Below are 21,367 nucleotides of genomic sequence, written 5' to 3'. Positions count from 1 at the left end.
TAACCAATGATTTCCATGCTCCAGTAATAAAAGTTTGGACATGGGAGTATTCTTTGATGGCACTGCAGACCCTAATTGCTGAAAAAAAGGGTTGAAGCTCCCCTGTACAGTGTATCAATACAGAATGATTTTTTTTTTTTTTTTAATACTTGAAAGCTTTCATGACTGAGCTAGAGAAAACTGAGCTGGGGAGTATAGCGTAAGCCTTTGGATGAGGTGTTGCAGGCAGGGAAAGACTGGGTTAGCATCTTTGAGATTGTAGGTAACAACTTCCATTCTAGACAGAAACAGAATCACTGCTCTTAACAATTTACTTGTCTGCCTTTTTGGACAGAGCTTACTGTAATGAAGCCAACAACATGCAAAGTGGATGAAGAAATTGGAATTTTTTTTCCACTTTCTTTGTTGTGTGTAAGGGAGTGCTAAGGCACAGATGTGCATTGCTGCAGTTGTTACCCAGGATTTAAGATGAGTGCAAGAAACGAGGTGGAGGCTCCTCTGGTCTGTGTACCCGCAGCTTTAAGTGTTGTGGTTTGTATTGCACATGCCGGATGTTACAGTTGCCATCCTGTGTAGCTTACTGAGAAAGAACCCAATTGCTGAGTGTGACAAAATGTACTGTGGGACACAGCCAAACCTCTGAGCGGTCTTCCCACCATCACTGTCATTCTTTTATGTCCAGAGGGAGGATGGCATGCTGTCCAGATGTGCTTGCATCTGTTTTCTTTTTTTCCAAGCAAGATATCAAACAAAATCTATTGCCAGCTGCATTGTTCTGCTTCAGCAGCTGAGGAGAGATGGTGCATAAAACCAGCAATGAGTGAATGAGATTTATATCTACAAAAGCAAGAATGGGATAGCTTCTTCTTCCTACTCAGGTAAATCTCTTTCCTGGCATGAAGCTCAAGATTTTCAGAGAGCAAGGAACCCACATCCCCCTACCAGGCATCCCAGAGGTTTGAGTATATTCCCTGAAAATCACTAAAAGAAATAGGAATCCTCCATTAACTTTAGTATGGTTTGGTTCAGGTTCAAAAGCGTAGAGTCTTAGAAGAAGAGAGGAGATCTGGGTTCTGTCTCAACTTGTCTAACCTTTAGCAAGTCACACATGTTAGAACCCTGAGGCTCTAGGTGAATGTGTAGTTCTGGAGAACTGTACCCAAGGGGAACACGCTCTGCTCACACGTGTAGGAGGATGCACGGTGTATGGTCTTCTGCACCTGATCGTCTCAGTTGGTTGGCATGGAATAATAGGGGCCTTTGTTCAAGTCCCTTTCTGCTTCCTTTGGAAAAGCTACTGCTTGCAAAGAACTCACTTTGTGTAACTTCAGTGATGGATTTTTTCTTAAAGTACAATATGATAGTTATCATGCAGCTGGGTCAGAAGAGAAATCAACCACTTGCTGGGTCATGCAGAGGCATGATGCACCTTAGAGGGCAGGACCATACTAGCCCAGGACAGCATAATTTGAATCTATTTTACTCCTATAATATTTTAAATTATAACAACTGCCCCAAGTCCCAAGCAGTTTTCATTACAAACATCAGTTCTGGTTGTTGTGATATCCAGTTACTTTTCCTGTCTGTAGCCTTTTTATTGGCTGTGGAAAAGGGCTCTGGAGGCCCCCTGCTCAAGGGGAAAGCACCCAGTGATAGCTGAGTGAGCTTTAAGATAGTTTGGGTCAGGCTAAGTAACCAAACAGCTTTTCATTAAGACTTTTAGTGTTATCGTCTCAGACAAGCACATGAGATCATGGCACCATCTCTTGTGTACATGACCCAGCACTAGGAAGCTGCACATATCACACGGCCCAAGCACTTCGGCACTTGAGCCTCCACCTGCTGTAATGGTTGAGCGTAAGAAAGATCTTCCAAGGCAGCGTCTTGCTCCTCTGAAATCTGAGGTGAAACTGTTACAAGCATGAGCTGAAGCATATAAAGTAGATCACAGAGCAAAAGCATCCTTGTAAAAACCATCCATCTTGTCCTCTCTTCATCCTCTGAATGAACCTATGGAAGTCTGTAAGAGCAAAGAATGACAGTCTTAGAGCTCATCAGGTCTGGACTAAGGCAGACTCAGACTTGCAATAGTTTGCATCAGCTCAGAGGTTCCACAGGCCCTAGCAAACTCTTTTGAAACAGCAGTTGGTTTTTCCCCCATGTTTGTTTTTCCTGTTGTTTTGAAGTGTGAATCAAGGCTGTACCTATTTCTCCACTCGTAACCAATCCAGAGAGAAATCCACAAAACCCAGCAGCTGAGCAGAGTGACCACAATGAGGACACGATGTTTGCTGTCTGCTGACCTTTATCCTGACTGCCCATCACTGATGCACCTCCCGCAACATTATTAAAACAGCTTTGGTTTATTAAAACCAAAGCTACTCCGTCATAAATAACATTTTGTTCATTTCAGCACTTTTAATTGCACAATAGTACAAGTTTGTGCCCCTCAAAGATTTGAGGTTTGAGTGTACGCATGGCAAACTTGCTTTTGGGGAGGTTTTTTTTCCTTGTATATTAAAATCAAGTAAGAGAAAGTATCGTTCTTCATGAGGTCCTGTCCTTATCTTTAGAAGTTAATAGCTCCCATTAAAATTTCCCTCTTTCTGTTTTCCTGGTGTATGCTCCTTTAAGATCAGAATAAGAAGTTGTGAAACTGGAGTTAGGACATACACATGCATTTAAAAAGAACAAAGGTGGCATTCATTCAACTTGTTCGTGGTGTTTGCTTTCTTACTTTCTTACTTTTTTATGAATCTCTCTTTTTGAGTCTTTATCCCACATTTCATGCTTCTCTTTGGTTACAGGTTGCTTGGTATAGGTATAGCAAATTCAGCTGTTAAAAAACCATGAATATGTCACACACACGCACACACACACACACACACACACACAGACTTTTATGACTGGTTGCAGTAAAATAAAAATGTCAATTCAAGCTGCAGGGAGATCAAGGTTGAAAATCTCTCGCAAGGAGCAAGAATTAAGTGCACTGTGAGACAGCCCTTCTTCTAAAGCTTCCATCCAGTGTAGGACCAGACTGGACTCCTGCCTTCCTTCAGACCTATGTCAGCGCCGCAGCCCTTGCTAGCCAGGCATCTCACTTTTCCTGCTGCAGACACCACCTCATGCACTAAAACTACTCAGATATTCACCTGAGGCTTGCCCAGCATTAGTCATGGTTTCAGGACCATGCCCTAGTAAGAAGGTTAGTTTTAAAAGCCCGGTTGTGCCTGTTTCTAGGTGAATGGAAAGGAAAGAGGGAGTGCAGGTGGGCTGCCGCTGCCGCCGCTGCCGTCGCTGCCGCTCTCTCGTGTGGTACCATGGCGTCTCGCAGCCCGTGCCAGGGGACACAACGGGGAAGACACTGGCTGCAGGGGAAAACAGACCTTACCACTGTCCGGGGGCAATACAGTTGCAGTGCTTCTGTAAGACCTTTCTGCAGTGCCCTAGCGAAGGATTTCAGGAATAAGCTCTCCCGCCCCAATAGCATCTCACACAGGGGTGATGTAAAAAGGCTGAATATTTGCTTGTTGTAAATGGCAACGGACAAGAAATGTCTGGTTATGAATTCTCTTTCCTTCACATATCTGTGATACATGTTTTCTTCATACCATTGGGCTGGAGTCTCTGTGTTACTGTGGAACACATGCTGAAGCCATGGGCAAATGAGAGACACAGAGGCAGGGGATGTTCTGGCCAAATTCCACTTTAAGCTTTATGTTAAGTTCCATTTTCACGGCACCATTCACACTACATTGAGAAAAAAGCATTTAATGTGTGAATGTTTCTATTGTAAAGGTTTATCTCTGGAAGTTTTTTCCCCTTCTACATTGAAAGGAAGTAAAAGAAGCGTTTTGTATTTAAAAGAGCCGAACCCATGGCCTGTAGGATGGGCTGCTGGACATAAGGAGACGAACAAAAACAAACAGTGAATAGAGACATTGAGCTCTGGTTTTTTAAAACTCTGATTGTTTATGTTCAACACAGTTTTCCATATGAATTTCAAGTTGCTGGACTTACATCAGATAAAGCGTAGTAAATTTATTAGTATATGTTTAATTTTTAAGTCCTAATTCCTGTTGGGATTTTTGTTTTAAATTCATAACTAGTCTGTGGGTTAAATCTACTAAATAACATAGAATGGATACAGCATTTTATACAAGAAAACTCATAATCCAGTATAGTGACCATGAAATAGAACAGGGAGCTTAGTCAGGTTCTCCTGTTGTCTTTCTCTAAGTAGTCGTGGGACAGGAGAAATCAAAGTTTTGTTTTTCATTGCATCCCATTTGCTCTTTCTCACAACTGCTGTGTGGAGAGAGTTGAAGGACCCAGGTTACCATTATGTGGCTTGATAGCGTGTTTTTAGTGCCCTCTCCTTCAGTTGCCTATGGATTCTTTATTTTGCTTCAGCTAAGAGAGATGTGTGAAAGGAACTGCTCGCACAATGTCAGGGTCAAGCACGAATTAAAGGAGGCATGAGGAAGTTTGAACGTAAGGTTGCAGTTTTGTGTTGTCTAATTCTCTTGCAAATGAGTTTCCAACTTTCCTGTCCACGGTCAAATACAACTTGAATACAGATTTATTATGCACCGTTCTCCACCTCACGCTTCTGTGTAAAAATTCCTGTGACACTTTACTCTTCATGTGCAGCTTCAAAAGCTCTTTGAGAACCTGTAGAGCCCAAAGCATTTATGCATTTAAAGACTCTTTTCTAACATATACTATGTTAATACTCCTCCGCAATGAAAGATTTGCCCAGAAAAAAAAAAGTTGAAGATGTGCACATGTGACATTTTTTATTGTATTACATATAATTTGAGTTCTCCTGCTTGTCTTGTTTTCTTACAGATGATAAACATGCTTGTTGGTATACTTCAAAAATATTAGCATTAATTTTTATGTCTGTTCTCCTCATTTAATCTCGTTTAACAACTTCTAACATTATCTTTTTTAACATAACCATTTTTGGATTTAGGAATGCTAATATTAATCCTGACCAGTAGTGACACTAACTCTTAAGGCTGTTAAAACTTTTCCACTGTAGCTTTATTTTTAATTGCTTATAGATTTTGCTTTTGAGGGGAAAAAAAATCCTAGATTTTATGTGCAGCCATATATAGGGTTGCACATAATATATATTACATGTATATATATTTAGCAAGAACAAGCAAAATCAGCAGCTTTAATTTCTTTTTGCTTCAGTATGAAGATCCACAACACTTTGACCTTCATCATAATTCATGTGACCCCTAGTCAGGAATCTGAAGAGTAGAAGTTGTAAATCTGCTAATTTAATTTCTCACTGAGGATATACACTGAGGAGTGGTGCTACAAGCATGTCTCCTGGTAAATAGTGATGACCTGTTTGTTTTACTTTTGCATATTTGCATTTGGCAGACCTCCTGGGATTTTTCTTGCCTATATTTTATGCAAAGCGCGCATGAAGGGCACATATATATTGCTTTATTTGTGTTGGACAACTGATGATTCAAAGAGAAAATTGACATTGCACCAATAATGTTGTAAGTTGCAACTAAAATAAAACACAGGGTTTCCAGAATTCTAGGATGTTACATTTCTTTTGTCATAGAGATGCCCGGAGATGAAGGGTTTTAATAAAATCAGGGTAATTTTGTGCATCTGATTTTATAGCAGATGTTTAAACTGCCTGGAGAGTCTGGGTGATCAAGGAATGTGTAGACAGAGACCTTAAGGCATGCTTTCTTTTCCTCCTATGGCAGTCTAATCACTTCAGACTAAACTCAGATCTGAACTACCTTGGCTGAATTGTCAAACTGTCCGAATGTGGTATGCTGTTCTCTTGCCATAGTAGTTGTTATTTGGGTACCCAGATGGTTTCCCATTCTTAATAGGCTGGGCTAAAGGCCATTATTATGTCTTGTGACAGGGGGAGTGAATCGTATTAGTGTCCCTTACGCAGATAAAAGTGGATGGACCTGAGGTAACCAGAAAACTTCATTTTAGCACACCTGAACCGAAATATTTTGTCCTGGGAATATGTTCTGAGCTTCCCCTCACTGGATTTTCTCCAGCCCTGAATTTTTACTAAGCCCTGAAGCCCTAGGAGTAAATAGACACTCAGTTGAGAAACATTGTAAAGTCCCATCTAATAAATTCCTTTGCATTTGGGGAAAGAGATTATTGCTGAGTTTTATGTACTCCTAATTTTGGTCACTCGTAGAGCCAGGTCCTCCCTTCCCATACACATCTATGCAACCAAGAGAAGGAAATCATCTCTTCCTCTATAAAAGTGGCAGGGAAAAAAGCACAACAGACAAAGAAAAAAACGAAGATAATTCATTAGTGGGCTGAGGCCTTAACAAAAAAAATCGTACAAACTGTATGTCTCTGTCAGTGTGTGAGAGGTGGCAGCTCAGAAAATAAATGAAACATAAGGAGATTAAAGGGGAAGGCAAGTGAGAGACAGAAAAGAGATGTACTGACCTTGGTTAACTTGGAAAAGCTAATTAATAAAGAGGAAGAACATGGTTTGGGATTCAGCATGAAGGTGAGCTTTCTTTTAGGTGATGCTTATTAATCTGGGGTTAAACAGTGTGGGGTATTACTATACAGAATATTAGTCTGAAGATCTATTATTTCTAGTAGACGTAAGTGGGTCTAGACTGTAACATGCCAGGCCAGCGATTTCATAGAAAACCTGTGAATAATTTTGGTCTTAGACTCTCTTCTAAGCAGAAAAACTTCTCATTGGGAAGTATGGAGAATCAATCTTTTATATCCCAAGGTAAGAGCAAAGGGAGTTGAAATGTCATCTTTGACATACACATGAATGAAGTAAGGGACTTCCCCTTTTAAGATGGACAGTGTCCATCTTACACAGGCTTAATGACAATAACACTTCTTTCTGTTAAATATCAAACTGCAAACAAGAAGAGATAAAAACCAAGAAGATGTTACCAGGGATATTGAAATGGGCAGCAAAGGACTGGTTTATACAGAGAGGGTGAGGTACCACAAGGTACTCATTTCGATCAATATGCTGCTGTAGAATAATTTTCAGTCTTTGGGGCAGTGACCCAAATGTAGTACTAACAGGGAGAGCTAATATAAAGTGTTGGTGGGATAGCCGATATGTAGAAGACTGGGTGATGGTGAACTAATTTCTGTTGGCTATATGCAGTCTAAAGAATAGGCTTTTAGTCCAGAAGATATTTCAAGCACTTTGTTTAAGGTGAGCTGCAGTGGCTTTTGGTTACACACTTACCTTGTGCCTAGATGAAGAACTTTGATTTCCAGTGCCTTTCCTCCTCAAATGACATAAAACACAGCATAAACAACTTGTAATAAGACTTACCAGTCATCTAGGGAAACTGCCCAGGGAAAAAGTGCTCAGGCCACAGGACACGTAGGAGTTGGCCTTTGGAAATTGTTGGTTACTGTTGAAGACAAGTGTGTGCTGGACTTAAAATCTTTCTACACAAACATCAGCTTCTGCTATTTATCAGTTGTTTTTTCTTATTTTTATTGTTGATAAACTCAGTTCACTGGTAGTCCCTTACTATATCGGTGTACCGCAAGTAATTGAATTAGACACAATGGCCATTTACAAATTAAACAAAAGGGGGGTCTCTGTAGTCAGCTTTCCTTTTCCAGCATGACAGATGCTTCCTTTTGTATAAGAAATCCTCCATCTCTATTACCATTCAAGAATCCATTGTGCCTTCTGGCTCATTACAAGATTACATGTGGCCATATCACCCATAACAGAGAGGAAAGAAAGGATTTAGGAAATGACCCAAGACAGTTTCAATTGTACTTAATACTAAGGAGATTCTCTGAGGCTGGAGCACTTAAAATTGCATTCGGGGTACAGTCTGATCCCACAAAATACCGGAATTTAGCTGAACTCTTTTGGTGCCTAATGGACCCTGTGTTGTACAGATGCATATCAGGGAAGAAGTCCAGATAGCCTTCACAAGATAAATACTGCGTGATCCGTTCATGCCTACTTTGTTCAAAACAGCAGCATCTGCTTAAGGCAGACTGGGTCTTGCTGATTGCTGCAGCAGCTGTTAGCAAACCCAATACTGAAATCTGGACTCTTGGTATCATGACAAAGTGGTCTAGGACAGAGGAGAGGGGGGGAAACAGCTGTTAGGAAGGTCAGAGGTACGAGATGCAGCAACCATCAAGTGTAAGAATTAAAACTTTTGCACTTTTATGAGGTGCCTCTTAAATGCTGCTCTGGTTTTTCTGCCATTTAGCAGATCTTGATAAAGCAGGTATCAAAAGCAGATTCTGGGCTCTACTTCTTGCCCAAACTTCTGCAAAGTTTTTAATGGTAATTAGTGTAAAATCAGGGCAGAACTTGTTGGCATCAAGGATAGCTGCGGGGGCTTAGGTTAGCATAATTTCCTCTCCTTTCCTCTCCATAGTTTCCTGATATGTGGCAGTACAAAGTACTTCTGCGCAAGTTTTGTATACATAAGGAAAAGCGGTAATGCATCAGATCTAGTGGGATGGGGATGCTCGTAAAGTCCACAGAGGTTGGTTGCTGTAGTCTGCAGTAAGGCTTCAGGGAATGCATAGTGGAAACAAAATGGTATCACCAGGGTAAACCTACAGAGAACTGTGAACCCAGGAATGGTTTGCACCCACCTTGCACTAATATAAAAGTCAATATAAATCAGCAAGATTATGAATAATCCTGCTGAGTCTGTCAGGGTTTCCTTCCAGAACGTTGGTGGCTTAAATATATGGGGGACACTGAGCACAGCAAAATCTTCCCTGTACAGATTGTGTGCTAAGTTAGATGTGTTTTCACTTTTATTGCATCCTCTACTGAAAGCAGAGAGAGAAAGTGGCGTTATAGATGTATGCATGCACATCCTGCACTGAAGTTCTTTAAACTGCTCAAGCACTTTAAATGTGCAAAAGCCAGAATTGCCTGCAGGATCTGAGAGCAGAGAGGAGGGCAGGGGCAAAGAAGTCATTGGAAGATTATTTACTCAAAGATAGAAAATTCAGCATAGGCCTCAACTGTACCCATAGAAAAGAAGCCCAAGCTACTGTTGGATAGCTTCATACAGGCTTCAGTAATCCCAGAGTACAAAGGTGAACTGTAAAATATTCCCTTTGTTCTTAGTTCTGAGAAAACAGTAGAAGGAAAATCTTACAGCCAACAACCCCTTTAATTTTAGGAAGCCTATTTACTGCTGTACCTGCTTGAATCAATGTTTCATGTCAGCCTGTAGGAGTGGTCCTAAGAAATCTCTGTCAAACAGTTGTGGAATACTCAAAGAACACAGTTTCATCCTTGCTTCTTGTAAAGAGGAGCCGTTAAGATGCAGGCTTGTCCTTTATCAGTTTGTATCCTGCCACTCTGGATATAAAGTCTCCAGGAGTAATGAAGTCACATCATTAGCTAGCAGAAGATGGGCCGAGTAGTCTGTGTCCACTTTGAGAACAATTTTAGCAACAGACAGGTCAGATACGAGTGTCTTAGCAGTTTTAAGGTCTGTAAAGTATTTGCCGTATTTCACATGTGTCAAATGGGTGAGCGGTGGATATCAACTATGTTGCTTTAACCCTTAAAAACTGTAGTAACGTTCTGTTGAATCCTCCCAACCCGCCCCTTCTTTTAGGCTACGTGGAGATAAACCCTATTTGAATGTAAAAACAAACCTGGGCTTAACATGTTTGACAAAAATGTGTCTGTGCTAGAAAAATAGTGTTTTAACAGAGCAAACCAACTTGCCTTTTAATGAATTTAAAGGTAGATTGGCTGCTCATGCAGGTGTGCATTTCATCATCCCAGACAATCTGTAACACACTTCCTGCCAGCGCAATAACAAGGCAAGTTGTTTTCAACCCAAGTAATGTGTAAGAGGAGGAAGAGCAATCAGAATAATGTTTTTTCTTCTTCATATAGACAATACAGCAAACTGTGTAAAAGGCTCTGGCATGACCCAAAGTTGTTACTGTAGGGAGAGGCTTGCAGGAGGTGATGTAACGAGAACTCAGGCTCCAAGTTCTGCTTAATACAGATAAGGCAAGAATAGGCAAGGGCAGGAAAATGCATACCTCCATTCTGTCTGGCTTTGGGATGCATGAGCTAAGAGGTGGTGCATGAACACAAATTATTTAGGGGTTTAGGTAGAAGGAAACTGGCATGGCATTTGCTGAAGCCGCTTGGTCTGAACCAGCTCCTTCAGGCATGGCCATGAGATTCCTGTGGCTCTTAAGTCTGTCTTCTGGAATCTGGAAATGTGAAAGTATTCAAGAGCAAAGAAGAATGACAGAGTGGGAAGGTCATTCTTGGAACAGGGCTAAAGCTTTGTTTTCTCAGATAAGTTCAAGGCCAGGTTTGGGTTGTGGAGTGTTGTCAAGTGAATCCAAATGAATGTGTTAGCTAGGCAACCTTTTGTATTACATGGTGAGCAAGATGTAAATATTTGATTCTACAGAGATAGACAGGATTAGTCATGGAGAGAGTTGGGGGTTTTGCTTAATGTATTTCTTATTCAGGAGTATTTATTCTATTTCTCTGAGTGGCTTGTTCACAATGAGTTGTGTGTACCTGAATGGGTGTAGCACAGCCAGACCTTCAACAAGAGGAGGTTAAGCTACCTTAAGGAAACCTCTGAGCAGCCTCCTGGCAAAACTGAGCATGGTCTATCCTCACCTGCCACAGGGCTGGCCTGTGCCCCCAACATACCCCTTTGCACCTTGGGGAGACCTTAGTGGCTCTCAGTTTGCAACCCAAAGAAAGGCCGGGGGGGAGCCCGGGGAATTGCCAGGCTTATGTCAGTTGTAAGGAGGAGCCCAAGGTACTCTGGGCATCTTGTTTAACGGCGGGGGTTGTTGGCAACTGCCCTGTGGCCTTTGACTTTTCCATCATTAGCGCTAACCTATTCTAGTATAGTGGGTAGTCAAGCTCCATGTTTCTAGAGATGATTAGCTAAAAGAGGGAGAAGCTGAGAAGCATTTTATGTGATAAAAATACACAGTTAAAATGCAAAGGTCCTATACTGCCATTCGGAGGTTGGATTTCATACATGAATACAACAGGGTAAGGCCCTGTTTTGTATCTTTGCTCTGTTGTTGCATACCTTCCCATTTATTTGCCAATAGCATGTGTGTTCACCCTTACTGTTCACATTTCATGTTTATTTTTAAGCATAGTTGAAGAATGTTTGTATTTTCTCATCTAACACCTATGCTTCCTGTTATAAATAACCACTTGCAAAACACCTGTGAGTCATTATTTGTGCTACTAATAGATTTGCAAGTAAGGCAGTATTGAAATGCATGGAAAATGTTAAAGGTATAAAAATCTTTTGCGTTAGCCTTTGCCATGAAAATGATCAAATTACTAAAACCGAGACCCAGAGGCAAAAATGCAGAGGTCGTTAATTATCGTTCTCACTAGTTACAATCCTTCTTTACTGCCTGGTTTGTGAAGGCAAGGCCTGTTAGGTAACTTGGACTCACATGACATCAGTAAGTGCGGTGGTGTGAGGTGCTATTCAGCACTGCTCTGCCCAAGCCTCTGCTGCCTTCTGCAAATCTGTGCCATCTCTCCAACCACTGTGGGGAATTGAGTGTGGAGGTCCATCAAGAAAGCTGTGAGGAGTGTACCTTCACCACAAGTCATGTTTGCTAGCTCCTGTCACTCTAGAAGTAGACATGTCGGATTACCTGGGCCATTGCAGATCAGTCGTCTTTCCTCTGAAATGAAGCCCTTGTGCTGTTCAGGTTACTAGAAAGGATCACATCCTCCTGCTCAGTTGAAGATGCTGTCTTTCATTAGGTATTTTGAGCTCCAGTTGCTGGAGAGTTTAAAGCAGAATAAGGAAGGAGGCAGAATAGGAATAAATCCAAGCTTAAAATAAAGTGAACTATATTGTAAAATGATGTAATTGTCACCTGACGATTAAAGCCCAGAACTGAAAAAAAAAATAGAGGAAGTCCTTAGTCTGGGCCAAAATTTGAGCTCCACGTAGTCCTTAGGAAACTGGATTTTGGTTTAGCCCTGTTTGCTTTCTGGCACTGTATATCAATGTGTAAGATACTCATTTTAGATGAAACGCGTAATTTTTTACCAGCAAAAGGTATGCCCATTCATCTCCAACAGATTTCTGCTGTGTAGCAAGAGGGAGAAGAGATCTTTCTCTTTGTAGGTGGTGCCATGATTGCCAGGCGAAACCCTTCGGAAGACTGCTAGAAGTAGAATGTCATATGATGCCAGGAAAGCTGAAGACAGCATTGTTTCCAATGGGCTTTATCCTTACTGCAGCTGGCGGGGAGAATTGGCTGCAGCCAGCTGAAACAAACCGTGCTTCCACACCTTGAACGGTCAGGTGAACCTGTCAAGAAACATAGTAAGTGTGATAATTATTGTAAGAGGAGCGATGCATTGGTTCTGGCTTGAAATTTCTCAGATGTCGCTCTTGTACACCCCTGGGAAGCGACTTTACCTGAGTGCTGGGAAGCGACTTTACCTGAGTGCTGGAAAGCCTGCCTGCGTGTGCAGCGCAGCGCAGCTGGGGTTTCTCTGCGGGCGGGCAGCGGGGGCACGGCCACCTGCCACTGCGGAGGAGAGGAGAGGGGACAGATGAAGGGGACAAGAGACAGAGAGAGAAATTGGTCAGAGAAAATGCTGAGGGTGTCTTTTCAAGAAGTTAATACTTTGGTATTTTCTGTGGGGCAAACATTTTGATTTTGATGAATCTGCTGCTTTCCACCAGCTGAAGGAGCTTGCTCATCGTGTTTGGGGGTGGCCACAGTGCTCATGTAAATGCCCTCAAGGACTCTTGTGTATTTTGAAACACACTGTGACCAGTGCCATATCAAGGGTGTAGCGACTGAAAGGCATATGGCCACAGGAGACATTCGCTTGGGTAATGACCTCTGGCCGCTCACAGAGCAATGGGGTGCTATTTGGGCTGCACCAACAAGTCTAAAGAAGCATTAACAGCAGAAGAAGCTGAGTTGAAGTATTTCAAGAATGCCAAGACGGGCCTGTTTAATTCTGTTACAATAAATACCACCATGAAAAACTGTAGTTTCACATAATCCAAAAGTAGCAAGGTTAGGGTATGAGACTTGAGCTGGACAGAAAGAGAGGGGAGAACTGAACAAAAATATATTGTAAGTAAGTTCAAGTCAGTGACTCCATGATACCTGTGGAAATACACACAAATGCACGATCACGGTTTTTTTCATTCCTAGACTTTTTCAAGTATTTCAGTGGTACAAACTTTTGGCCTTTGATTGGTGTCACCTGTTAATTAATCAGGCAGAAAAGTACCGGCGTTTAGACAGACTCATTGTTACTGCAGGATACGTGGAAAGGGCAGCAGAGTTCTAAAGAGCATTTGAAGAGAACGCTGCTTCAATTAGGTTTGTTAAGCAAAAGAAAGCGTCTGATTTTCCCACTTAAACCTGTATACTAAATACTTAGCTGAAGACAAGCAAGTGCTGTAAGGTGCTATAGAACTCTGCATCATAACTTCAGCACATGATCTAGTCGATCTATGCCTGTTTACAAATTCAGCCTGAGCATCATTTTGCCCTAGAACATGGGCACAACCACAGCATTACCTAGTCCATCATTATTTTTAGTGTGTCCATCGTAGTTGCTTCGCCACTTTGTTGTTTTTGACGGAATAAACTTTGTTGATGAGGAATAAGCTGTAAATGTAAATGATCAAAACGTCTACTGGCTGGCACTGAGGACACCCGTGGTACGTTATATTAACAGCCAGAGTGAGAGTGCCCAGAGTCAGAAGCGTTATGGCCAGCTGGGACAGCAGCTCACTTCTGGCTGCAAACAACAGTATGACAGCAATTAATTATTGTTTGAAGTGTCTTTGCTATTACGGTTTTCAAGCAATAAAATACAAATGCAAGAAATAAAAGCGATGTAAGCTAAAGCCTCCAATAGTCCTAAAAGTGAGAATTTTCTGGATGATCTGCATATAATGAAAAAAAACATTAGGGTCTTTCAATGTAGTATTGGCTTCAAAGTCCCTGAGTACTTAGAAGCCTAATATTTAGTCAGCATTAAAAAGATAGGCTAGGATACATACAGCCATTAGTCAAAAATCTGTGTTTCCCTTGACTGTTACTGAGGCAGCGATTGCTTTCAGTTTGCAATTCCATTGTAAGATTATTTTTTTTTAACAAGAAATAGCCTAGTAAATTCTAGGGCTGTTCTGCTTCTGGCAGTTCATTGGTTAGGGACCAGTTCAGTCAACCAGATGAACATGTATTTAACTTTAAGGACACGTGTGAGAGCTGCTGAGTTAACAGACAGCTGTGTCCCGGGAGATCACCATTCATTAGATGAAAAGACCAGAAGATTGTGTTTGGGTGTGACGTGTGCTGGAAAGTGAGCCTCCAGTCCTGTGTATTTACTCTGATGTTGACCCAGGGACAGGCCAGTTGACACTTCACACAGCTTTTCTATCCCTTTTCAAACTCACTTGAAGACATCCATTGCTTAGATGTTTAGTTGGTGTGGGCTTTTTTTTATTTCTTGGTAATAATTTACTCTAAAAATGAATGAGATTTTCCATAGCTCCAACTTTAGGTAAGCATTCAAGTGACTTTAGTAGAAATCTCAGTAAAAACTCAATAAAAGCCTTAGGATTTAGCCCATGAGAGTTCATTATTGGGCTTAGACTTTTTATTCCTTGGACTAAAGCAGCCTGCAATACGTCATCATTTTGCTGGAGATGATGTTTACATAATATGCTTTGGAATTCACCATGGAAAACAGACATAGTAAATGTGCTTGGGTTTAAGATCGTTCTGTAGTTTATGATTTGAGATGTAACGGAGCATAATTCAAACTAAAACTCTGCAAGCTTTCTACAAAGTTTCCCAGTGCCATCTCAGGCTCAGGCTCTCCTTAAGCAATCTGGATTGCAAGTCTCACAAGGAAGAATGGGAAAAATTACTTGTGATGTGTAGTTGTACTTTCTTTTTGTAACTTTGTATTGAAGGATTCTTACAGTTTATATCTGGATAACACCTCAAGTCCACAACCCGCAGGCTGATGAATGCCAGGACAATACTTCAGGAAATAGTGTGCTACATGCTCATCTTACAGTCATGTCTTGGGTGTCTAGAGCTGGTCACTGTCAAAGATTTCCAGCTGGAATAAATGAGCTTCAGTCTGCATATTAAAAGCCATTAGGGTGAGGAGCACAGAATAATTTGGAAAATTAACCTTTTTGGATTTCCACTAACTTCAAAAAATTCAAGTTTCCATGGTTGAATTTGGCCAAGGTTAGAAAATCCACCCTAGTTTTCACAGAAGCTATTGCGTCCTCATGCAGTGACAGTAGTTGTGCCATGCAGAAAACCAGCTGCTGCAGCTCAGAGTAATGCATCCTGCTGTTGAGCCTCACAACTTTTGGATATAAAGATTTGTCTTCAACACATATCTAGTAAGTGTGCTGCTCTGTCTTGAGGTGGAGCATCTCCCTAAGAAGGCATCACCAGGCTGAACTGAAGTAGTTCAGCCAAGGGTACCCAAAGTGTTATACTACAGTCAAGTGGACAATACAAAATAAGCAGCAAAAATAAAATGTTCAAGAAAATGTCTTTCTAGGATAGAGACTTACAGAATGCCCAAAACCCCCTTGTTCCTGCCAGCACCAAAGTTCTCCCAACTCTTTTGCATCTATAAAATGAGCGTAAGCAGACCTGGGGGAGACAAAGGCAGATCCTTTGACAGAGTGGTGTGTGCCCTGAGGGCATCACTTGTATAATGTATAAGGTAGAAAACAACCCAGTCATCCATCTTTAGGCCCATAATCCTAAATATACACTTCTTTGTGAAAGCTATTTTGTATTCATGAGCTCCCACCTTAATGCTATTGGTTTTCTGGGTTTGGTTTCCTACCAGACATCTCTGATATGGAGGGATAAGGAGGGAACGGTATAAACAGAACACTCAAGCAACCTATTTATCTGAATGTCCATTCCATTTCATACAGCTACTAGAATAAATTCCTAGTCCATGTGAATAGGAAACTTCTCCCTCCTGTCCCAAGAATGTGGTCGCAGTGTGTTTACTGCTGTTTTTCATTTGTTTTAAAGGTACAGTATGAAAAAAGGCTCCAAACCCTAATTACGAAGGAAAATGAGACAAGGAAGAAGATGCTTTACACTGGGTGAAAATTATTGCTGCCTTTTAGGATTTCCTGTGTAAGAAGCCTTTTTGGTTCCAGCAGATGGCATGCACTCATCAAAGCTTGCTGTGTGTGATCATACATACTGCTCCAAGGAGCATGCGGAGCCGTACAGCTCAAATAACGTGTCACAAGTGATTCTATTATGCTCCACTTGATTTCTGTAAACTCCTTAACATACTGCAGGGAGTTAGTATGTTTTCAAACTAAGTTTCTTTGCTTTTTCAGGGCCCAGCCCGAGTAATTTTTGGTGAGACTGTTTTCAAGGAGTATGAGCAGAGTTTGGCTAAAGCAATTTTGTTGGAGCAATAGTTGTGATTAAAGCAATCTGAATGTCTGGCTGTAATAAAAGCGTATTGGCATAAAAAGAGAAGCAGGGACTCTGGAGAAAAAAAAAAAAACCAACAACCAAATCGAGTAACAGAAAAGAACGACTAGAAGTTTCTTGAACAGGATGCATTTTAAGGTAGAATATGCCGTATGGTGAGATAAAAAGCTTAAAATGTCTTTTTTGATTTTCAGCTTGTGAAGTAACATTGTACTGATGAACAAATATACTCTGTTTATGATGTTATGCTATGAGACCTCTGCACTTTCATAGAGGTTTCTGGCACCCAGAGACCACCGTGGTAAATTAACTTTATAGTTGTTTAAAATTTCCCTGTAAGTCAGATTTTGGAGAACAGCTGAGAAACACCACAATCTCTAGTTGAAGTAGAATTAATATCTGTTGGGCTACATAGGAGCAAACTGGGACTTGGAGTTTCTGTACACTAATCCAAATTCTGACATTTTCTGCGTGGAAGTTGAACTGTTTTCTTGTGGTCTCCTTAGTAGTCGCTTTTTGTGCAGTCTCAGACTCTATCCACAATACTTTCTGGAGGAGAGATTTTCCCCCCTACCCGGGAAGCAATGAGAAATGTTTTAGAACAGAATTAGTGCTGTATTCAATGTTATATGCTGGCTCATTGACAAACATCCCGTGGAACCGAATGCATTTTTTAGTAAATTGGTTGCTTTTTATTAAGGTTATCTGAAGTCTAGTCAAGCTTGGGTTTGTTTGTGCCCCTTGCAGGGTTTAGAGGAAAATACTGAAAATGTGAAGGGCCAGCTATCTCAGACTTCAGCCACTGGAAGTCGAAGAGGACCTCTGATTTATTTTTTTTTTCCCATCTTGATTTTTCTAGTTTTTGTGATTGAATGTGTATAGCAAACCTAGTACTATCCAGTCACTTCTCTGAAAACATTTACAAACTAAAGGTTTTTTAGTACTTTGAGAAACAACTAGTTGGATATATAGTTTCTAGAACATATTGGAAAAGAAAGATGAAGCTTTGGTATGAGGGGGAATTTCTGCTTGCAGGCTAAAGCAGTACCATCTGTGCTCACTGTTTTTAGTTGGAAGATACTTTGGAGCTGTATTTCTTGAAATCACCTGAAATTTTACAGCTCTTCATTACAGCACAGCATTAATAAGACTCCTAATGCATCTGATGGGTACTACCATGCTGCTATCAAAGCTGTAGGGAACTTTCAAAGTGGATACCAAGAACAAAAGTCGTTATGAGAGAGGCAAGGAGCATTTTCCTAATTTTTTGTATTTTTTCTGCTCATTGACACATATCATACTTTTGTTAATAAATGGTTAATATATAGATTTGGTGAGAAAAAAAAGTTAAGCAATTAAAATTGGGTCTTTCTATCCCTGACAGTGTCTAGATGAATGTTAATACTGCATTCAGATTTAGTTAAGACTCAATTGTAGAGCGCTGGTGCACCAGTTCAGCCATGGGGGTTTACGTGCCTGCTAGAAACTTGTTCTGTGCAAGTGATGTGGTTGAAAATCACTGATGTAGCTGTTTTCAGTGACAAACCTGTGAGAATTTACCACAGGAAAAAGTGTTTCAAGAGCCATCACTCAAGAACTAAATTCATAGGAGAACTTGCATTTTTTTCCCATTGTCATCACAAAATTAATTCTTAACTGTCTCAAGCAGAGCTCCTTGTTCAGTCTGCCCTTCTGGAACTACTCTGAATTATATAAAAGACACCCACACTTCTACTCCTTTTTGTCCCTACCCAGCATGTCTAGGAGCTGCTACATTTCTGATCTTCTCACATTCTCACTGGCTTAATCTTTGCTCAGTGTCCTTGAAAACTACATTAATCCCCAATCATCTCATAGGCTTTTTCCTTGTGCCACTTGGCACACCCCAGGTAGAAGCAAGATCATGATTTTACTTGTCTCCGAGTTAATTTTTTGCACAGAGCACATTGTTATTATATCCTTTGCCATAGTAATAATATGATTCATCCTTAATTCTATTACTCTTCACCTCAGCCTCTACATAATTCTGGGGTAATGAAGCATGCAAGTTCCCAGGTTGTTACATGACTATAAAGCCCTATTAGAAATTTGTCAGTTAAAAAAGATATTCCACATGTGCATCATTACATAAATAAATTATCGTCTTTATAGTAGGTATTCTACTATATGGTTTAAAATGTGCTTTCTTACCACAATGGTAAGTACTTGTGGAAAGACCTGGATAGATATGTAAAAAAGGACCATGTGCTTGTAAAAAAAATTGTGTCATATTATACTTAATTTTCCTTTGCTTCTGCTTTCAAATGGCCTCTTGACTATCCTATTTCCACTGTACAATTAAGCTTCCTGATCAGATTCAAAAGCTGGATAAACTGTTAAAGGAAGCATTTAGTGAGCAGACACCTCCTGCCAATTCTAACAGGGTTTTAAGACCACAAACAAATGGGGCCTAAGTTCAAAGATGATAGCAAACTCAAGTAGATCATGAAGAGTTGTTTTCCTAAATGACATCATGGAACAATATTTTTAAAAAAATAAAAAAGAAAGAGATATATGTAACCGCTAACTAATTAGGAGGAGTGGAGACCACTCTTCCCTGCAGGTTCAGTAAGGATGCTGCTAGTCAGCTATTTAAATATAGAATCATACCAGCATAGAATCATTTAGGTTGGAAAAGACCCTTAAGATCACTGAGTCCAACTGTAAACCTAACACTGCCAAGTCCACCACTAAACCATGTCCCTAAGCACCACCTCCGCCCATCTTTTAAATACCTCCAGGGATGGGGACTCAACGACTTCCCTGGGTAGCCCATTCCAAAGCTTGACAACCCTTTTGGTGAAGAATTTTTTCCTAATGTCCAATCTAAACCTCCCCTGGTGCAACTTGAGGCCATTTCCTCTCATCCTGTTGCTTGTTGCTTCTTTTCTAGACCCTTCACCAGCTTCAATGCTCTTCACTGGACACACTGCAGAACCTCAATGTCATTCTTGTAGAGAGGGGCCCAAAACTGAACACAATATTTGAGGTACAGCCTCACCAATGCCAAGTACAGAGGGACAATCACTTCCCTACTCCTGCTGGTCATACTATTCCTGATACAAGCCAGGATGCTATTGACCTCCTTGGCCACCTGGGCACGCTGCTGGCTCATATTCAGCCAGCTGTCAGCCAACACCCCCAGGTTCTTTTCTGCTGGGCAGCTTTCCAGCCACTCATCCCCAAGCCTGTAGTGTTGCATGGGGTTGTTGTGACCCAAGTGGAGGACCTGGCACTTGCCCTTGTTGAATATCATACAGTTGGCCTCATCCCATTGATCCAGCCTATCCAGATCCCTCTGTAGAGCCTTCCTACCCTCAAGCAGATTGACACCCCCCCAGTTTGGTGTCATCTGCAAACTTACTGAGGGTGCACTCAATCCCCTTGTCCAGGTCTTTGATAAAGATATTAAACAGAACTGGCCCCAGTACTGAGCCTTGGGGAGCACTACTTGTGACCAGCCATCAACTGGATTTAACTCCATTCACCACAACTCTCTGGGTTCAGCCATCCAGCCAGTTTTTTACCCAGCGAAGAGTACATGCATCCAAGCCATGAGCTGCCGGCTTCTCCAGGAGAATGCTGTGGGAGACAGTGTCAAAGGCTTTTCTAGAGTCCAGGGAGACAACATCCACAGCCTTTCCCTCATCCACTAGGCAGGTCACCTGGTCATAGAAGGAGATGGGGTTGATCAAGCAGCATCTGCCTTTCATAAACCCATGTTGACTGGTCCTGATCTTCTGGTTGTCCTGAATGTGCTGTGTGATGGCCCTCAAGATAATCTGCTCCATGACCTTCCCTGTCACCGAGGTCAGACTGACAGGCCTATAGTTTCCCAGATCCTCCCTCCGGCCCTTCTTGTGAATGGGCATCACATTTGCCAACCTCCAGTCAAGTGGAACTTTCCCAGTCATCCAGGACTGCTGTTAGATGATGGAAAGGGGCTTGGTGAGCACCTCTGCCAGCTCCCTCAGTACCCTTGGGTGGACCCCATCCAGCCCCATAGACTTGTGTATGACTAAATGGCTGAGCAGGTCACAAAGGCACAAGGCCAGTCCTAGGAACAGCTGAACAAGTACTGACATTTATGCCTGCTATTTACTCATTGCTTCAGAAGAGAGCAGTGTTTGGTTTGACGGCAAACATCTAGCTCAGGAGATGTTCTTAGACCCTGAACTGAAACTTAAGCCAGTCTGTCCAAGGTTGTTTTCTCAAGAATAACTCTTGCTACCTAGATCGAAGTGATTGCTACAAAACATAAACTGTTGCTTTATTCATGGTATTCAGGAAGAAAATGCTATTTCCCTAAATCCTTCTGAACTATTTTGCTGAAACCCTGAGTTTCTACTAAATAGCCCTTAATAAACTACCAAGAGCTATTTTGCCAGGTCCCAAAAATAGGATTATCCTCATTCTGTTGTCCTACTCTAAAATAGCCATTTGCTATGCTTACAAGAACCTCTCTTCTAAAGAGCTCACCATCCCCCAAAACTAAAGACCAAATTAATCTCCAGGCAGTGCTAACCAAAGCAGACTTTTACACTGAGAATTACCTGCTTGATAACTTGACACAGCTGGAAGACCTTATCTGATTAAACACGGTCTCTGCTAATTTATGCTGTCCACAGCATCTGTTTTCACTAGCCTTGTTATGATCTTTGCCTACATTTTTCATTTAGATGAAAGATTATTTTTTCCCCTCTAGTCTCTACTCAAGGTTTATACCAAGCTGGGTAAGTATTTGGGAGATGCTGAGTTCTTTCTTCATAACTGATTGAAAATAAAAGGGCATTATCAAAGAAGCAGT

At 41.3% G+C, this 21,367-nt stretch overlaps 1 protein-coding gene across 1 annotated transcript in view; it reads left to right on the top strand.

The window, feature by feature from the left end:
- The first annotated feature begins 849 nt into the window (after window positions 1-849).
- Window positions 850-21,367, top strand: part of SLC1A2 (solute carrier family 1 member 2) — a 55,257-nt gene continuing 34,739 nt past the window's right edge. The window contains exon 1 of the mRNA XM_009647543.2: window positions 850-878. The gene's annotated coding sequence lies outside the window, so the exon portion shown is untranslated. The remainder of the gene's footprint in view (window positions 879-21,367) is intronic.

Source organism: Egretta garzetta, unplaced genomic scaffold (genome assembly GCF_000687185.1).
Source record: "Egretta garzetta isolate BGI_Z169 unplaced genomic scaffold, ASM68718v1 scaffold329, whole genome shotgun sequence".
Taxonomy (NCBI): domain Eukaryota; kingdom Metazoa; phylum Chordata; class Aves; order Pelecaniformes; family Ardeidae; genus Egretta; species Egretta garzetta.
This window is presented reverse-complemented; position numbering and strand designations above follow the sequence as displayed.